The following is a 17,642-nucleotide window of genomic DNA, read 5'->3' as shown; positions in this document are numbered from 1 at the left end:
TACCCCTTTGCTCCTATCACCAGCCTTTTCTTACCAGAATTAAACCCTTTCAGTTCCAAAAACATCTTGGTGGATATAGGATAAGCCTTTTATTATATATCCTGCCCACTGGTCACCTTTGTATTAGAACATGTGCCTCAACATTCTATTTTTTTTTTAAATAACTTTTTATTGACAGACCCATGCCAGGGTAATTTTTTTACAACATTATCCCTTGCATTCACTTCTGTTCCGATTTTTCCCCTCCCTCCTTCCACCCCCTCCCCCAGATGGCAAGCAGTCCTTTATATGTTAGATATGTTGCAGTATATCCTAGATACAATATATGTGTGCAGAATGGAACAGTTTTCTTGTTGCACAGGGGGAATTGGATTCAGAAGGTATAAATAACCCGGGAAGAAAAACAAACATGCAAGCAGTTTATATTCATTTCCCAGTGTTCTTTCTTTGGGTGTAGCTGCTTCTGTCCATCCTTGATCAATTGAAATGAATTAGCTCTCTTTATTGAAGAGATCCACTTCCATCAGAATACATCCTCATACAATATGGTTGTTGAGGTATATGATGATCTCCTGGTTCTGCTCATTTCACCTAGCATCAGTTTATATAAGTCTCTCCAAGCCTCTCTGTATTCATCTTGCTGCATCATCATTTCTTACAGAACAATAATATTCCATAACATTCATATACCACAATTTACTCAACCATTCTCCAACTGATGGGCATCCAGTCATTTCCCAGCTTCTAGCCACTACAAACAGGGCTGCCACAAACATTTTGGCACATACAGGTCCCTTTCCCTTTTTTAGTATATCTTTGGGGTATAAGCCCAGTAGAAACACTGCTGGATCAAAGGGTCGACATTCTATAAATTAAGGAAAAATGATGTGGGACAGGGTCCACCAGTATTTAAAGTTGAAGAGAAGAAAAGAATAGAGGAAGTCACTTGACTATAGTTTGCAAAGAATTTTTACAACTAATAAAACAAAACCTTTGTTTCACCTTACTGAGGTGTTCCTTTATAGACAGGAATCTTCCTGAAATTGAAATATTATTTTCACTTTTTTTTGCTTAGTTTCCCCCTTTTTTCTGTTTCTTCTTTCACAATATGATTAATGTAGAAATATGTTTTACATGATTGCATACATGTAACCAATATCAAACTATTTACTTTCTTAGGGAAGAGAGAAGGAGAAAATTTGGAACTCAAAATTTTATAAAAACAATGTGTGTTTAAAAGTGTCTTAACATGTAACGGAAAACAAAATAAAGTGACTTAGATTTCAAGAGACTACAACGTTCACTTTATCTTTACAGAGGCTACAACTTCAAAAATTAATATACTGCACTAAGAATACATAATTTTGACTTGAAGGAAGAATCTTACTTTTACTTGAAAGAGGCCTGGTTCAACCAGTACTCTGCTCAGGGTCCCAAATATCAGAGATTTTGATTTAAGCAACTGACAAAATGCTTATGTGACAAATAATCTACCCATCCATACAAATGACTCCAGGGCATCCATTCTAGTTAAAATCTCTAACATATATGGGTCATGTTGCCTATGGGGCCCCTAATTCATACAAAACACTAACTCATTCTATAATTAGCAGTTCACTGAGTCATTCTGCCTGAACTGGCTTCTATTTTTCTTCTCAAGAGATAATAAATGTAAAGCATTTGATAAACCTTAAAGTGCTATATAAATGCTAGCTATTATCTGTGACCCTAAGAATCTGCATTTTTTAGGCATCTCAAAGACATAATAGATAGAGTACTGGGCTTGAAGTATAAACTCTGTCTCAAATCCTTACTAGCTCTATGATCTGGGAAATCACTTAAATATGTTTCATTTTCAGTTTTCTATAAAATGACGTTAATGATAGCACCCATCTTCATAGGATTATTGTGGGACTCAAAAGAGATAATGTATGTAAAACACTTTACAATCCTTAAACTACCATGTAAATACAAAATACTATCATTCCCTGCCTTTACTTCCCCTCTGGCAAATTGAAGACTGCCGGTCAACATCTTGCAACAGAATTTTTTTTTTTTTAAGAACTGTTTTGATCAGGCAAAAAGTCCAGTTGTTAAATTAAACCTTTTTTCTAAGGATAGAGATAGTTCCTTCATAAATCTCTTGAAAATAACGATGACAGTCCTGGCTTTGCAAATTCATAAAAATTGACCTTGGAGACTTAATCTATCATCTCACATGATATAAGAATACATTCTAATTAACAAGTCAATAAGCATTAAGCATCTACCAGGTGTTTACCATGTGCCAAGCACAGTAGTAAGAGCTGCAAAGGCAAAAACTATTACCTGCCCTCAGAAAGCTCAAAATCTAATTTAATATAATCCTGCTTTACAACAGATGATCATTCAGCTTCTGCTTGAAATTTTAATTCTGAAGATCTCTCTACTTTACAAAAAGAATCATTTGATTTTTAAATACTCAATATAACATGTATTAAGTACCTATTTTAATACAAAAGATAAAATGAAGCAAAGATACACCAAAAAATCTATAATTCAATAACAAAAATAGTACATAACATGCTATAGTGCAGTGGTGTCAAATTCAAATAGAAATAGTGACCATTCTGTATCCCAAAGAGATCATAAAAAAGGGAAAATGATTCACATGTACAAAAATATTTAGAGCAGCTCTTTTTGTAGTAGCAGGGAACTAAAAATAGTGCATGCCCATCAGCTGGAGAATGACTAAATAAGTTATGGTATATTAATGTAATAGAATATTATTGTTCTATAAAAATCAATTAAAAGGATGATCTCAGAGAGGCTTGAAGAGAATGACATGAACTGATGCTAACTGAATTGAGCAGAACCAAGAGAACATTGTACAGAGCTACAAGATTATAAGATGTGGCTATTATTATATCAATGTGTCTCTTTGCAACAATGAGCTGATTCAGACCAATTCCAATGATCTAGTGATGGAGAAAGCCATTTGCACACAGAGAGAGGACTGTGGGCTCTGAATGAGGATCACAACATAGTATTTTCACCTTTGCTGTCATTTGCTTGCTTATTTTTTCTTGTGTTTTTTCCCCTTTTGATCCAATTTTTCTTGTGCAACATAATAAATGCGGAAATAGAATTGAATTGAATTGTTTATCATGGATCACTTGCTCTCTGGGGAGGGGGAGAAAAGGAAGGAGGGAAAAAATGTTGGAATACAAGGTTCTGCAAGGCTAAATGTTGAAAACTATCTTTGCATATATTTTGAAAATAAAAGACTATTATTAAAATTATTTGAAAAGAGAAAAAATGATGAAAACTATACATATGGATTAATAAGTCAATAAACATTTATTGAGTGCCAGGAACTGAGCTAAGTACTATGGACATAAAAAGAGGCACAGGACAGTCTCTTCCCCCAAGTAGGTTTCAGTTTAATGAAAGAGATAATATGCAAACAATTATATATATAAATGTCATATTGATGGGATACACCTTCTAGGGAAAATATGGCAGTAGTGCTAAGGCCACCTGGCCTTGGGAGCTGTAGTTCCACAGATAATGCTGGTTGACAGATAACAATCAGTGATAACAGGGTTTCCAAGACAAATGATAAGATGCATACCAGACAATTCTTCAGTTTTCACCTCTAAACCATAAAATTCAATTATGAGGTGCATATTAAAATTAGTTTATCAGTGGCATGAAACACCAGACTCTCTCTGTCTTATTCCTATAAATTTATCTTCTTGCTTCTGGTTCTTTGCTAATCCTTTTTGGAACTTAGCCCACTGTTGCCAATATAATAAATCTTTTCTCCTAACCTTGTAGACTGAGTTTGCCAATTCTTTTGTCATACCTGGGACACCGATCTGGAGACCCTAGGAGTGTCTTTTGCCCTCAACAATATTACATATATAAATTTATTTATGTATACATATATCATGTTATATATAAGATAAATAGTAAAATACTAATAGAGGAAAGGTACTAAAATTAAGTGGATATAAATAATTTTATTTGGGATTTAAAGGGACCAGGGAGGTCAACAACCAGAGCGAAGAAAAGAAAGCATTCCAAGCATAAGAAACAGGCAGAGAAAATTCCTGGAGCCGAGATGGCGCATCTTGTTCATAGGCCAGCATCATTAGATCAAAAAGTTCCTGAGAGGGAATAAAGTATTAAAAAACTACAAAAGGAAAGGGATAAGTTAAGAAGGGCTTTGAATGGCAAAAAGCTTTTTGAATTTGATCCTGAAGGCAATAGGGAACAAAAGAGTTTATTGAGAAGAGGGGATGAGATGATCAAATCTGAGCTTTAGAACAATTAATTTAGTAACTGAAAGAAGGCTAAAATCAGAGATTTGAGGCCAGGAGACCAGCAGACTATTCAATAGTCTAGGTATGAGGGCCTGTACTAGATTACTGGCAGTTTCAAAGGAGCGAATAGGTGAATCCCAAGGAGATGTTGCAAAGAGGAAAACAACAGGCCCTCATTGTTTATGGGATTGTCCTTGTCACTGATGTTTGTCCTTTGTTCTGGAAGAGTATCATGATGAAAGTGAGTTGTACTGAAGAGAAGGAGGGCTGTGCAAAGTCACCAGCCTCACTTTCTCTTCCAGAGACCTCTGGGTTTAGGGTAAGAGAGAGAAAAGGGGAAGAAAATAGGGAGGAGTTTAGGGTGACTCCTAGGTTGAGAGTCTGAGGGATTGGAAGGATGGTGTCGGCCTCTACAATAACAGGAAAAGTAGGAAGCAGGGGGAGTTTAACAGAAAGATAATGAGCTCTGTTTCACACAAGTTAAATTTAAGGTGTCTGCTGGACTTCACTTTGGGATGTCTGAAAGTCATTGGGGAGTTGTGAGAATGGAGGTTAGTAGAGAATATGAGTAGATTACAGAATCATCAGTATAGAGAGGGTAATTAAATCCATAGGAGCTGATAAAGCCATTAAGTGAAATAATATAAAAAGAAAAAGGCCCAGAATAGAACCCTGAGGAACCACAGCTAGAGAGTGTGATGTGATGGTAGTTGCTTTTGCTGTCTGACTTTGTGACCTGTGGACCATCCTGTCAATGGATGCTTTGCCATTTCCTTCTCCAAGCAAAGATTGAAAGACTGTGGCAGATCACACAGATAGGAAGTGTCTGAGGCCACATTTGAACTCACTTCTTCCTGACTCCAAGCCCAGCCCTCTATCTACTGAGCCATCTGGCTGCCTCTACAACCTTGGAGGAGGATCCAGCAGAGAATTCCTACAGGCCAGGTACTGATTGAGCTTTAAAATGGAGCATTATCAATATTTCATTATGTTTTTATTTACTTTGTTAAATATCTCCAATTACATTTTAATCTGGTTTGGAACTGTATAAGTCTGGAAGGGGCACATGATTGACACCTCTGCACTAATTTATCTTTGAAGTGCCTTAGCACTCTAGACTTGTGAATCACTGGATGTAGTAGGAGACAGACGTGCATGATATTGCTAAGGTAGAATCAAGTTATAGTTATAGTTCTGAAAAACTATTGCCCTATGGATTATCCACTGGCCCTGATTCTGCCTTTTGGAGACAAAATACATTTGCTGCTTTTCCTACATAATAGGCCAGAAATAATATAATAATCAAACAGACCTATGATATCTTCATTTAGGTACTCTCTCATCTACAGCCTTCCCATCTTCTTTGTTATCTTCCTGTCCCCCAATTACTGGAATCATGAACCACAATCTATTCTGCCATTGTTCCTAGATTATGTGTGTCAGTCAACTCATCATCCCTGTAACTTTCCAGACCAAAGCACTCTCTGTGTATTTCCCTCCATTAGAAAGGCTCTTTGAGCATAGGAACTGTTTGTATCTCCTGAATTAGCTGAGTGCCAAGATACATATTAAGTACTTAATAGGTGTTGGGGTTTTTTCCCCCTGAGGCAATTGGGGTTAAGTGACTTGCCCAGGGTCATACAGGAAATATTAAGTATCTGAGGTCAAATTTGAACTCAGATCCTCCTGACTTCAGGAAAGGCACTCTATCCACCGCCCCATTTGGCTGTCCCAATAGGTGATTTTTTTTTTATTCATTCATTAAACTGTTTACTGACATGAGTATACGTTACAATTAGTATGGTAGTGATAAGGTAAGTGGCAGTTTATAGAGTTGTGGGAATCCCCTTTTTGGTTGGCACAGGTCCTTCGTGAAAGAATTCATGAACCTGTAATGTTGAATGGCCCCAGGGAAGTTTATTGTTGGATAAGAAGTCAGCTTTGCTAGGAGACTGACTTCCTCAGTGGCAAAATCCTATTAGGGAAATGGAAGCTGGCACTGAGAAGAGATTGTCTTTGCAGCAGGCAGGAGTCCTGGCAGCTATGCCAAAGAGGCAAAGCATGCTACTTTGGACATTCTGCAAAGAAGGAGTGAGCAGAAACCTATTTTATGAGCAGATGTTGGCAAGGGCCTGGGGGCAGTTTGAGCTGATCAGACCAGGATCTTCCAATTGAATGAAATTACTTTGAAGGCTTTTTTAACCTGAATTTGAATAGGGATCCGGCTATCAATTGGGGTGGAGGGGTGATTTACCTTAGAAAAGGCCAGCCAGGAGGATATACTCTCTCTTGAGAATTCTCTGGAGTCTGGGAGGCCAGGAATCAAAGGGGACAGAATTTCAGACATTTAATTTTACAGATCAAAAGGGGACAGTTTTTTCGTTTTTTTACAGAGTTTACCTGCATCAGTAGAAACAATGACACTCTAAGGAAGGTACAGAGTTTTTTGAAGATTGTATTTTTTTGTGGCCATGTCATACTACTGGTCCTTTGAAATTACAACCTAACACTCCACACTTTTCATAGAAAGCCAGATTTCAATCATCTGGTATAAAGACCAAGGACACTTGATTTTTCAAAAATAATTTTTAAAACCTTTATATTTTTTCCAATTATGTCCTAAAATTAGAGGTTTGTTATAAACATTTTTAAAAGGAAGTAAAATTTCAAGCATTGGATATAATGATCATCACTACATGTCACTCTGCCACACTTAACATTTTTAGACTTATAATTCTGCATTATAAATAGATGTTTGCTCCCTCAACCAGGGTCAGTGGTATTTATTAATCTGTTAAGCAGAAAGCTATATGCTCTTTCAGTTAAAGATTGTCTCAAAGACAAGGAAGTTGGGTGAGCAATGTAGGATTGATAGTAATAAATTCCCTTTGCAATATAGATATAAGAAGTCATCAATCCCAATGAGGGGTGAAGTCTGGTGCTCTATATGTAGAATTTAATAGGGAGAGGAGTATAGAAGAACTCAGGAGTACCCACATAAGAAACCTTTCTGTTTGTCTTTGTCACATTCTATTGACTTGTTTATTATTCTCATCAGCTCATTAATCTCTACCTACTTATCACCTTGAAGAGAGTTATAGTAAAAAGTATATGATTTTATAAATTCAATTTGAAATACACCAGGGGGGTATTTCTAACTGAATCTTTTTTTAGATGTCATGGCAATTTGGGGTAACATTTTTTTATAAGCCTGAAATTACAGGTATCTATATTGTTTCTCTAAAATAGAAATAACATTTGTATTTATCTATCTTACAAGGTGTAAGGAAAGTGATTTGCAGCCATAAGTGTGATTGATGACTATCACAGAGTAGTAAGTTATAGAAGACAGAAAGTTGACATGTATGGAGTAAATGTGAACACTAAATAAGGGCTAATTTTCTCCTACAGTAGGGCCAAAAGAATGGATTAAATTCTAATTTACCAATACCTCCCTTTCTTTTTCTCCTGCCAATTTACTAAATAGTTTTTCTAACTGTAAAAAACTTCCTAACCTACAGGTTTCCAAAATCTATACCTCTGTAGATTGGTTATTCAAAGGTCATTCCCGTCATCACTCATCTTCTTGAAGCTCTTCTGCATCACACACACATGCACTCATATGAGGGTTCCTATTGAAGACAAGAAATGAAATGACTTTTCTAGAAAGATTTTCAGTATATTCAGATCCTTGGAAGTCCCATTGAGATACCTCCAGCAGCTTTTCTCTAAAGTGTGTGTTAACCCAACTCATGAGTCTTGAATTTAATTTCTTTTAAAAAATTTTTCCTCTGACTGTGAAATAAATTGAATCTTTTTAATCTGTCCCTCACAGAGTAAACTAAATTTCCATTTAACCTTCAAACTCTGGCAATCAGATCAATCCTCCTTGTTAACAGCCCAATATGTAACAAATTAAACTGCCACTAGCACATTTGATGGAATGGAACTCCTATCATGAAATCAGGTCTAATATTTGAAATACATTTAGGAGTTACTTATCTGCTGGTTTTTTCCAGCTGAGTTAATGCAATAGCATATTATGTCTTAAGTGTCTTAAATTTTAAAAAGCATAAAACAATCCCATCAGGTGAAACAGACTGAAATCACCAATTCTATGCCAGGAAATCAAAAATGCAGTTAGTAGCTTTGCTTAATTCAATTCAACTCAATGAGTATTTATTTACCATCAATTATGTTCCAAGTACCATACTAAGTTCTTGGGATATAGAATCAAAAAGTAAAAACATTCTCTGCCCTCAGAAAGCTTAACGTTAACCTAAAACTAAACAATATACACAGAAAATAAATATATACATTATTATTAAGAAAGAAACCCTAGATTTGAAGTGTGGGTTATAGAGCTCACAAGGGCTTTGTATTAATAGATATTTCTTTACCTGAAGTTTAGGAAGAATGAGGGATTCCAAGAGTAAAGCACAGTTTGTGCAAAGGCAGAGAGGCGGTAGAACAAATGTCATAACAAAAGCATTTTAGTCATTACTATGTGCCAGGCACTATATCCTGTGATCTAGGAAACAAGCAAATTGGCCAAGTAGGCTGATATGAGAATGAAGGGATGTAGTCTATAAAGACAAGTCGAAGTAAAATTGAGAGTGTTTTAAGTAGCAAACAGAATAGTTTGTATTATAGCACAGAAATTATAAGGGGATATGGAAAACTCTCTAATACTGAAATAAGGGAATGGTACAGTGGATAAAGCACTGGCCTGGAGTTCAAATCTATTGTCAGACACTTACTAGTTATGTGACCCTGGCCAAATAACTTATCCCCTATTTGCCTCTATAAGTTACCTGTAAAATGGGTACACACTGGATACGGAAATGGCAAACAACTCCAATATCTTTGCCAAGAAAACCCTATGAACAAGTCTATGGAGTCACAAAGAATAGGGCATGATTGAACAACAAATGCATTAGGAATATCAATTTAGCTTTTGTGTAAAAAATTAATTAAAGAGGCTAGAATCTGGAAACAAGGAGACTAATTAAAAAGCTACTACAATAATACAGACAAGAGGTGATGAGGGTCTGAGCAGCAGTTTTAAACCCTCATCTTCTAAGGAATCATTAGTTTGAGTAAGAGAGTTGCTCTGTACAGCATATATTCAGGCTTAAGTTTCATCCTCATTGAGATGTCTGTTTTAATATACTGTAAGCTCCTAATAATATAGCAAGTCCCTGGAGGAAAGAAGCTGTCTTATTTTTTTCTGTTTTCTCAGTGTCTACCAGTGCCTTTACACATAGTAAGCATTTAGTGGAATTGAACTTATAAACTAAGCTAAAAACTATGAATACAATCAGAAAACAATTCAGCAAGCATTAATTAAATACCTATTATGTACCAAATATTAGAATAGATACTACAGTTACAAAGATTAAAAAAAGAAATAGTCTCTGATTACCAGGCAGTTATTATATTCCACTAGGGGAAACAATATTAACCTGTCACATCAGTTTACTATTATACCAAATGATGCTCAAGTTCATGAAGCTTAAACAACTTGTACAGTGGTGGAGTTCCTAGATCATTATTTTCCAACCCAAAGTATAAAATATTTAAATTCTCTACCACAGACTACTTGATCCTGTGAAGTCTCAGCCCTCAGGATTTCATATATTAACACATATTGGTTAAGACTCAGAGTCAAGAAAAAACAGTGAGGCAGGTTCAGTTTAAACTTAGAGATCTGTAAGTACTAAGGCTTTCTGGTTGTAAAAGTTTTATGGAACCTTTAAAAATTGGCTGTGTATCAGCAGTTGGGAAACACTGATTTAATACAAGATCCTCATTGTTACAGAATTATATTAAAAGCTGAAGTAGAAGAAAAGGAGCTTCAGAGAGATTTATTTGCTCAAGGATGCACAGTTAGTGACAGAAACAGTTGTAGAACTTATAGTGCATCTAAATCTCAATGTAGGGCTTTTTCCATTATATTCCATTGATGTTTTTGCTGATTTGTGAATTTTTAAAAACAAGAAAAAGAAAAGAGTTTTCCAAGGAAAACATTTTTCAAGGAAGAGTAACAGAAGAATCCAATTGAGTTCATGATTTACCCAAGTCTCTACAAAAAAGTAAGTGGGAGGCTTTTGGGGCTCCTCTCCTCAATTTTAACAAGTCACACTCCAGACACTCTAGACATGATCTGTGCTGCTTCTTAGTGTACTTCTATCATTCCTTGTATTCTGGATGCAAAAGATACTAAAAATATTGCAAACATGACTTTTATTTACTGAACATTCTCTGAAGACGCAATAAATAATATTTTCTCTTTCTTCTCCTCTCCAAGTTCTGAACCATTGCTATTTGGGGAACTAGAAGAAACTTTTCTAAAGTTTGACAAAATTTCTTTTCTCACAAATATTTCCAGCATATTTTTGGAGCTTCCTGATAGCCCATTTGAACTAGTCTGGAGATAGAGTCTGTTCCCTTGGAAAAACCACTGCTCAAGAGTTATTAAACAAAATATTTTTCCAACTTTCATCTCCATGATTATAGCAAGAATTCCAGTCACTCCAAATTATCTTCTCTTATTATACATGCTAGTGCTTAAAAAAAATACTAGCCACTATCACTTTATAAGGTTTAAGAGAAATTGGATTCAATGAAGTCTATCAAGAAATCACTATAGTCTGCTCACAAAAGACATTTAACAATTAAATTCATAAAGCATTTATTACATTTCTCTTATGGCATTCTTTTAGGTACTGGAGTTACAAGGGGAAAAAAAATACAAGTTCTCACCTTCAAAGGCCCTTGCTTATAATCTTCAGGGATACACAGACAAATAAAAACAAAATTAATTAGGGCTTGTTGAGAGTATTGAAAAATGTGTTTAATTTATTAGTTGTATCTACTCTTCATGATCCAATTTGGGGTTTTCCTGACAAAGATACTATAGTGGTTTGCCATTTACTTCTGCAGCTCATTTTATAGATGAAGAAGCTGAGTGACTTGCCAAAGGTCACACACCTAGTAAAATTTGAGTTTGCAAGTCAGGCAGAAGTGTCTTCCTGACTAGGCCCAGCATTCTACCCAATATGCCACCTAGCTGCCCAAGAATGTAATATTCTTTGCCAAAAAACTAATGAGAGAGACTTCATTATAAAGCAGAGATGAGCAAGTAGAAGCTAATGATTCCATGAAACATTAAGAAATAAAAAAAGTCAAAAGAATGGGAAAAGTAGGAAGAAAATTACATTAGAAAAACAACCAACCTAGAAAATAAATCAAAGAGAGACGATTTAAGAATTATTGTACTACCTGAAAGCCATAATTGAGAAAAGAAACTAAACTTCATATTTCAAGAAATTATTAAGGAAAACTGCTTCAATATTTTAGATCCAGAGGATAAAATAGAAACTGAAAGAATTCACTGATCACCTTCTGAGACTTCCAAAGAAGTGTAATTATAGCCAAATTCCAAAGCTCCCCAGTCAAAGAGACAATACTTCAAGCAGCCAGAAAGAAACAATTCAAATATTGCACAGTAACAGGCAGGATCACACAGAATTTAGCAGCTACCACATTAAAAGTGTGAAGGATTTGGAATATGATCTCCATTAAGGCAAAAAAAAAAAAAATCTGAGACTTCAACCAAGAATAACCTACCCAAAAAAAGATGAGTATAATAAATCAAGGGGGGGGGGGGGGAATGACAATTTAATGAAATAAAGGACTTTCAAGCCTTTTTGGTGAAAAGATCAGAGTTGAATTTTAAAAATCTGATTTTCAAATTAAATAACTGTAAACATGAAATAGAAAGCATAAAGAATCAATAAGATTAAATGCTTCCTTTCTATATGGGAAATATACATGCAATTCCTAAAAACTTGATTTTTATTAGGACAGTTAGAAGGATTTATCATAGAAAGATGGCAAAAGAGTGAATTGATTATATTGGGATGATATACTTTTTTAAATGTATGGTAAAGAGAGATGCCCTGGAAGAAGGGTAAAGGGAAAGCAAGAGTGGGGAAAAAAATTGTAACACACTGAAATAGTGGAGGCAAAGATTGGATGGGAATGGGAAAGAGTGCAATGCTTGAATCTCACATTTAACTTGATTTAAAGAGGAAATTATATGTATATAGATATCCATATCCATAGAGATATGGATATGGATATCTATATACATATATATTCACTTGGTACCAGAAATCCATCTGATCCAACAGGGAAGCAGGAAGAAAAGGAGATAAAAGAAATGGGGTATTATATAAATAAGGGCAGATAAAAGAGGGCAGTGGTCAGAAGTAAAATAGATTGTAGAGGAAGAACATGAAAAAAAGACAGAGAATAATAAAAGAAAATCAGAGGGAGATAAATTGTGGTATATGAATGTTATGGAATATTATTGTTCTGTAAGAAATGACCAGCAAGATGAATACAGAGAGGACTGGCGAGACTTACATGAACTGATGCTAAGTGAAATGAGCAGAACCAGGAGATCATTATACACTTCGACAACGATACTGTATGAGGATGTATTTCTGATGGAAGTGTATTTCTTTGACAAAGAGACCAACTCAGTTTCAATTGATAAATGATGGACAGAAGCAGCTACACCCAAAGAAAGAACACTGGGAAACGAATGTGAACTATCTGCATTTTTGTTTTTCTTCCCGGGTTATTTTTACCTTCTGAATCCAATTCTCCCTGGGCAACAAGAGAACTGTTCAGTTCTGCAAACATATATTGTATCTAGGATATACTGTAACATATCTAATATATATAGGACTGCTTGCCATCTAGGGGAGGGGGTGGAGGGAGGGAGGGGAAAAATCGGAACAGAAATGAGTGCAAGGGATAATGTTGTAAAAAAAATTACCCTGGCATGGATTCTGTCAATATAAAGTTACTATTAAATAAAATAAAATAAAATATTAAAAAAAAAGAGAGAGAAAATCAGAGGGAAATGCAGTTAACAGTCTTAACTGTGAATATGAATGAGATGAATTCATCCTTAAAACAGAAGCAGATAGTAGAATGGATTAGAAACCAGAATCCAATAATAGGCTGTTTCAAGAAAGATATCAGAAACAGAATGACACACAGAATTAAAATAAGGGGTTAGAGCAAAATCTATTTATTATACTTCAGAAGAAGTAAAAAAGAGAAAGGTAACAATCATGATCTCAGACAAATTAAAAAATAAAAATAGACCTAGTTAAAAGGACTAATCAGGGAAACTACATTTTGCTAAAAGGAACCACAGAAAATGAACTATCAGTACTAAATATATATGCACCAAATGGTACAGCATCTAAATTTTTAAAGAAAAGCTTTAAATGAATTACAGGAAGAAATAGATAGTAAAACTATACCTCAGCTTTCTCTTCTCAGCTAGATAAATATAACCAGAAAATAAATAAGAAAGCCATCAAGGAGGTGAATAAAATTTTAGAAAAATTTACTATGATAGACTGCTTGAGAAAACTGAATCTGAGAAGTATACCTTTTCTCATCTGCACATGGCAATTTTTTTGGTGGCAAAAATTGTTATCATTTGGAGAATGGCTAAACAAGTTGTGATTTATGACTGAGATGAAATACTATTGTGCAGTAAAAAGTTATGAATAGGATGGCTTCAGGAAAACCTTATATGAACTGATGTAAAGTGAAGTGAGCAGACAGCAGAACATTTTACACAGTAAGGATGATCAATTGTGAAAGACTTAGCTACTCTAATCGATAAAATGATCCAATCCAATTCCAAAGGAGTCATGATGAAAAATCATATCCACCTCCAGAGAAAAAATTGATAAATTTTGAGTACAGATTAAAGCATCTTTTTTTTTTTTTTAACTTTCTCTGTTTTTCTTTTCTTGTCTTGTTTCTGTTTTCTTCTGTAACATCATTCTTTCTGGTCTTATTTGTACAACAGTTGCCAAATTGCTTACCTTCTCAAGGAGGGAAATGAGAATTTGGAACTCAAAATGTTATTTTAAAAAGTGTGGATTTTTTTCATGTAATTGGAAATCATTTAACAAAATAAATAAAAATTTAAAAACTAATATACCATCTTCTAGTTCTCTATTTTTGAATCTCTAGGTTATTTATGTATTATGTAACTCTGGAACTTTCATGAGGAGTGGAAGAAAGTTAGCCTTCACTTGGTGTTGGAATCTTTACAAAGTGTTAAGTCATTAGAATTGATAGAGACAATAATTATCTAATTTAGCATAGTTCAGTATGATTGATCTGATCCTACAAGGAGATGTTGTGGGCCAGAACTTGAAACAAAGTACTAAGTGGAATTGAGGAGAAAATGTTTAAATCTAGTTCAGAATTGATTTAATCCTACAACAAATAATAGTTTCCCAGTAATATAATGATTGGTGTGTACTCAGTGTACAGTATATAAGCAAGAAGCTCTCAGGGCCAGACACAGAAGACAGAAGCCCATTCTCGGAGGTGGAGACAGATTCATTCCATATTCCACCTTTGTGCTGGCTGGAGACATTTGGAGGGAGCTAGGGGCTAAAGCTCAAGACTTTGAAGGACACAATAAAGGACTGGATTTTAACTCCTGGTTGTGTTTGAGGTGATTATTACTTTGAACTGAAACTAAGGCTGCCTCCAGAAACCTCCCCAAGAAACCTGCTCCCAGAGAACGATCATATATTATATAAAAGAAGAGAACACTACAACTTGGTAATATGATAATTCCTTTTATGTGTCAACTAGAACAAGCCTAGCTAGGCCAGTTTGAGCCAGGGCTTCTGCCTACCTCATAAACTTAGAAGGAACCTCAGAATTCACCAAGTCCACACCCATAATTTGTGAACCATTTGTTTCACCCATTGTCTTTAGGATCTTTTGACTGGTTTTGGGCAATAGGAAGGTTTATGAGAAGGTTCCAATTGTTTATTTAACTTTAAGCATGTATAGAAAATTTCCAAAAGTAAAGGCTTGAAAGATACTCTTAGTAAAAATAAGATCTTTTAATTTGGTCTATTTTTGCTTTTACTTCATCCGAGACCAGAATTGTTACTCCTGCCCTTTTTTTACTTCGGTTAAAGCATAGTATCTACTCTAACCCCTCTTCTCTCCTTTTTAAATTCTGTATTTCTCTACTTCAACCATTTTCCTTGTAAACAACATATTATAGGATTTTGGTTTTTGATCCATTCTGCTATCCACTTCAGTTTTATGGGAGAGTGCATCCTATTCACATTCATAATTATGATAGCTACCTATGTACTTCCTTCCATTCAAGTTGTCTTTTTGTTTATCCTCTCTCTCCTTTAACCCTTTCACTCCTTACCAATGTTTTGCTTCTGTCTACCACCAACTCTAATCTTCCTTTCTATCAGTCTCTCCTCTCCCCTTTTGCTACATCCCTTCTCCACCTACTTTAAGATAGAGTTTCTATATTAAATTGATAGTGTATAGTATTCCTTTTTTTAACCAATCCTAATGACAGTAAAGTTCAAGTGATGTTCATTGCCTACCTCCCATCTTCCCCTCTACTGTAAGAAGAGTGCCTCTTTATATGAAATAATTTATACCATACTACCTCTCCCTTCCTTTTGTACCCAGTATACTCCCCTTTTCTCATTCCTTAATTATTTTTATAACATTTCCTCAAATTTACTTTATTCCCATACCCTCTATGTATATTCCTTTTAGGTATACTAATACTGATAGATAGATAGATAGATAGATAGATAGATAGATAGATAGATAGATAGATAGATAGAATAGATAGAAATGTAAGTATTATCTTTTTATCTTTCTGTGTATATACATAAACAGTTTAATTCTACTGAATCCCTTATGTTTTCTTTTTCCCTTTTAACTGTTTATATATCTCTTGGGATTAGGGTCAGAAAAACCTAAGTTCAAATTTGTCTTCACACCCTAACAAGCTGTATGACTCTGGATTTAACTTCTGCTAAGGTCCAGTTTCCTTTAACTAAAATAGCACTACTTCCCAACAGTGTTGTGAGGATCAAATGAGATAATAATTGTAAAGTGCTTAGGATAGTGCCTGGCACAAAGTAAGTACTACATAAATGTTAACTGCTATCATCATCATCATCATCATCATCATCATTATTATTATTATTATTTGGAATCAGGGTTGAAAATGGCATCAGATAAGTCAAATTTACTCTTCTAATTTCATGTAAGGCAAGCTTCACAATTTTAGGACTAAGCTAGAAGGATCTAAAAGAATATTTAATTCTCCTTCATCAAAACAAAAAAAAAGTAGCTGAAAAATTAAATTACTTGATTAAAGTAACACAGCAATTAATTATTAGAGTTACTCAGTCTAGAACTCAGGATTTCCATAACCCAATACAAATATATTGCCAACTTTTTGTTGCTAAAACCGCAGCTATTAAATAATTGGAGGAGTCAGCAGAGTCATGGAAAGAGAGTGACTTGAGCCTTCTAACCAGCTCCAATCCTACCACCAACTCCCCTTACTTCTTCCTCCACTTCACATAGCAAATTCCCCATACCAATTTTTTAAAACTTACAGCTGTTTTACTTATATGTTCCTCTGCTTTCCTTATTAGATACTTAACTATGAATGAAAACTGGAAACAATATCAGCTGATACACATTAGGTGATTCTCAATCTTTGAAGACTATGTTAGGTGAGCTTAAGCTTCAGGAGTTTCTTTTAAACTGGAAGGTTTCTAAAGTAGATGCTGACAACTACCATGTCTGTCAACTGGACACCATACAAAGAAGCTCATACTAGAAGGATGGTTATTGATAATGTTTATCATAGCAATTCTTGAAAGCATTCACTATTAATAACAAAATGGTGGGTCTTCCTAAGCTATAGCTAACCATTTTACCTAAAAAAGACAAGAAGAGTTGCTGAGGATTAAAGACAAAAAGGGCTTGCATCCAAAGGGCCAACTAATACCATGAGATGAAGAAAGCTTCAGGAAAATGGAAACTGCTATGATGAATAACTGTTACCTCCCAGAAGCATTAAGAAAATGTATCATTGTCCACTACCATCATATCAAAATAATAGTTAATAAAAAAAGAATGGAAAAAGAATGCTAATGAGGCTTAGAAGGAATGGTCTGAAAGGCTACAATATAATATCCACTGAAATTAGTTTATATATGGTGAAAAGCCAAGTTACTTTTTCTAATGTTTAATATTATCACAATAAAACTTTACAAACATTTCTTCTGTATTTCCTGTTGCTACTTCTTTAAAAAAGACAAAACTTCTGTATAAAACTACAGAGAAAGCTTTATATCTTAGTTAATGTTATACTTATACTTCTCCCACATATTTAAACAGAAAGCACATGGGAAAGGCAATATATCATTGCCT

Source organism: Antechinus flavipes, chromosome 3 (genome assembly GCF_016432865.1).
Source record: "Antechinus flavipes isolate AdamAnt ecotype Samford, QLD, Australia chromosome 3, AdamAnt_v2, whole genome shotgun sequence".
NCBI classification, from domain to species: Eukaryota; Metazoa; Chordata; class Mammalia; order Dasyuromorphia; family Dasyuridae; genus Antechinus; species Antechinus flavipes.
Note: the sequence above shows the minus strand (reverse complement) of the source record.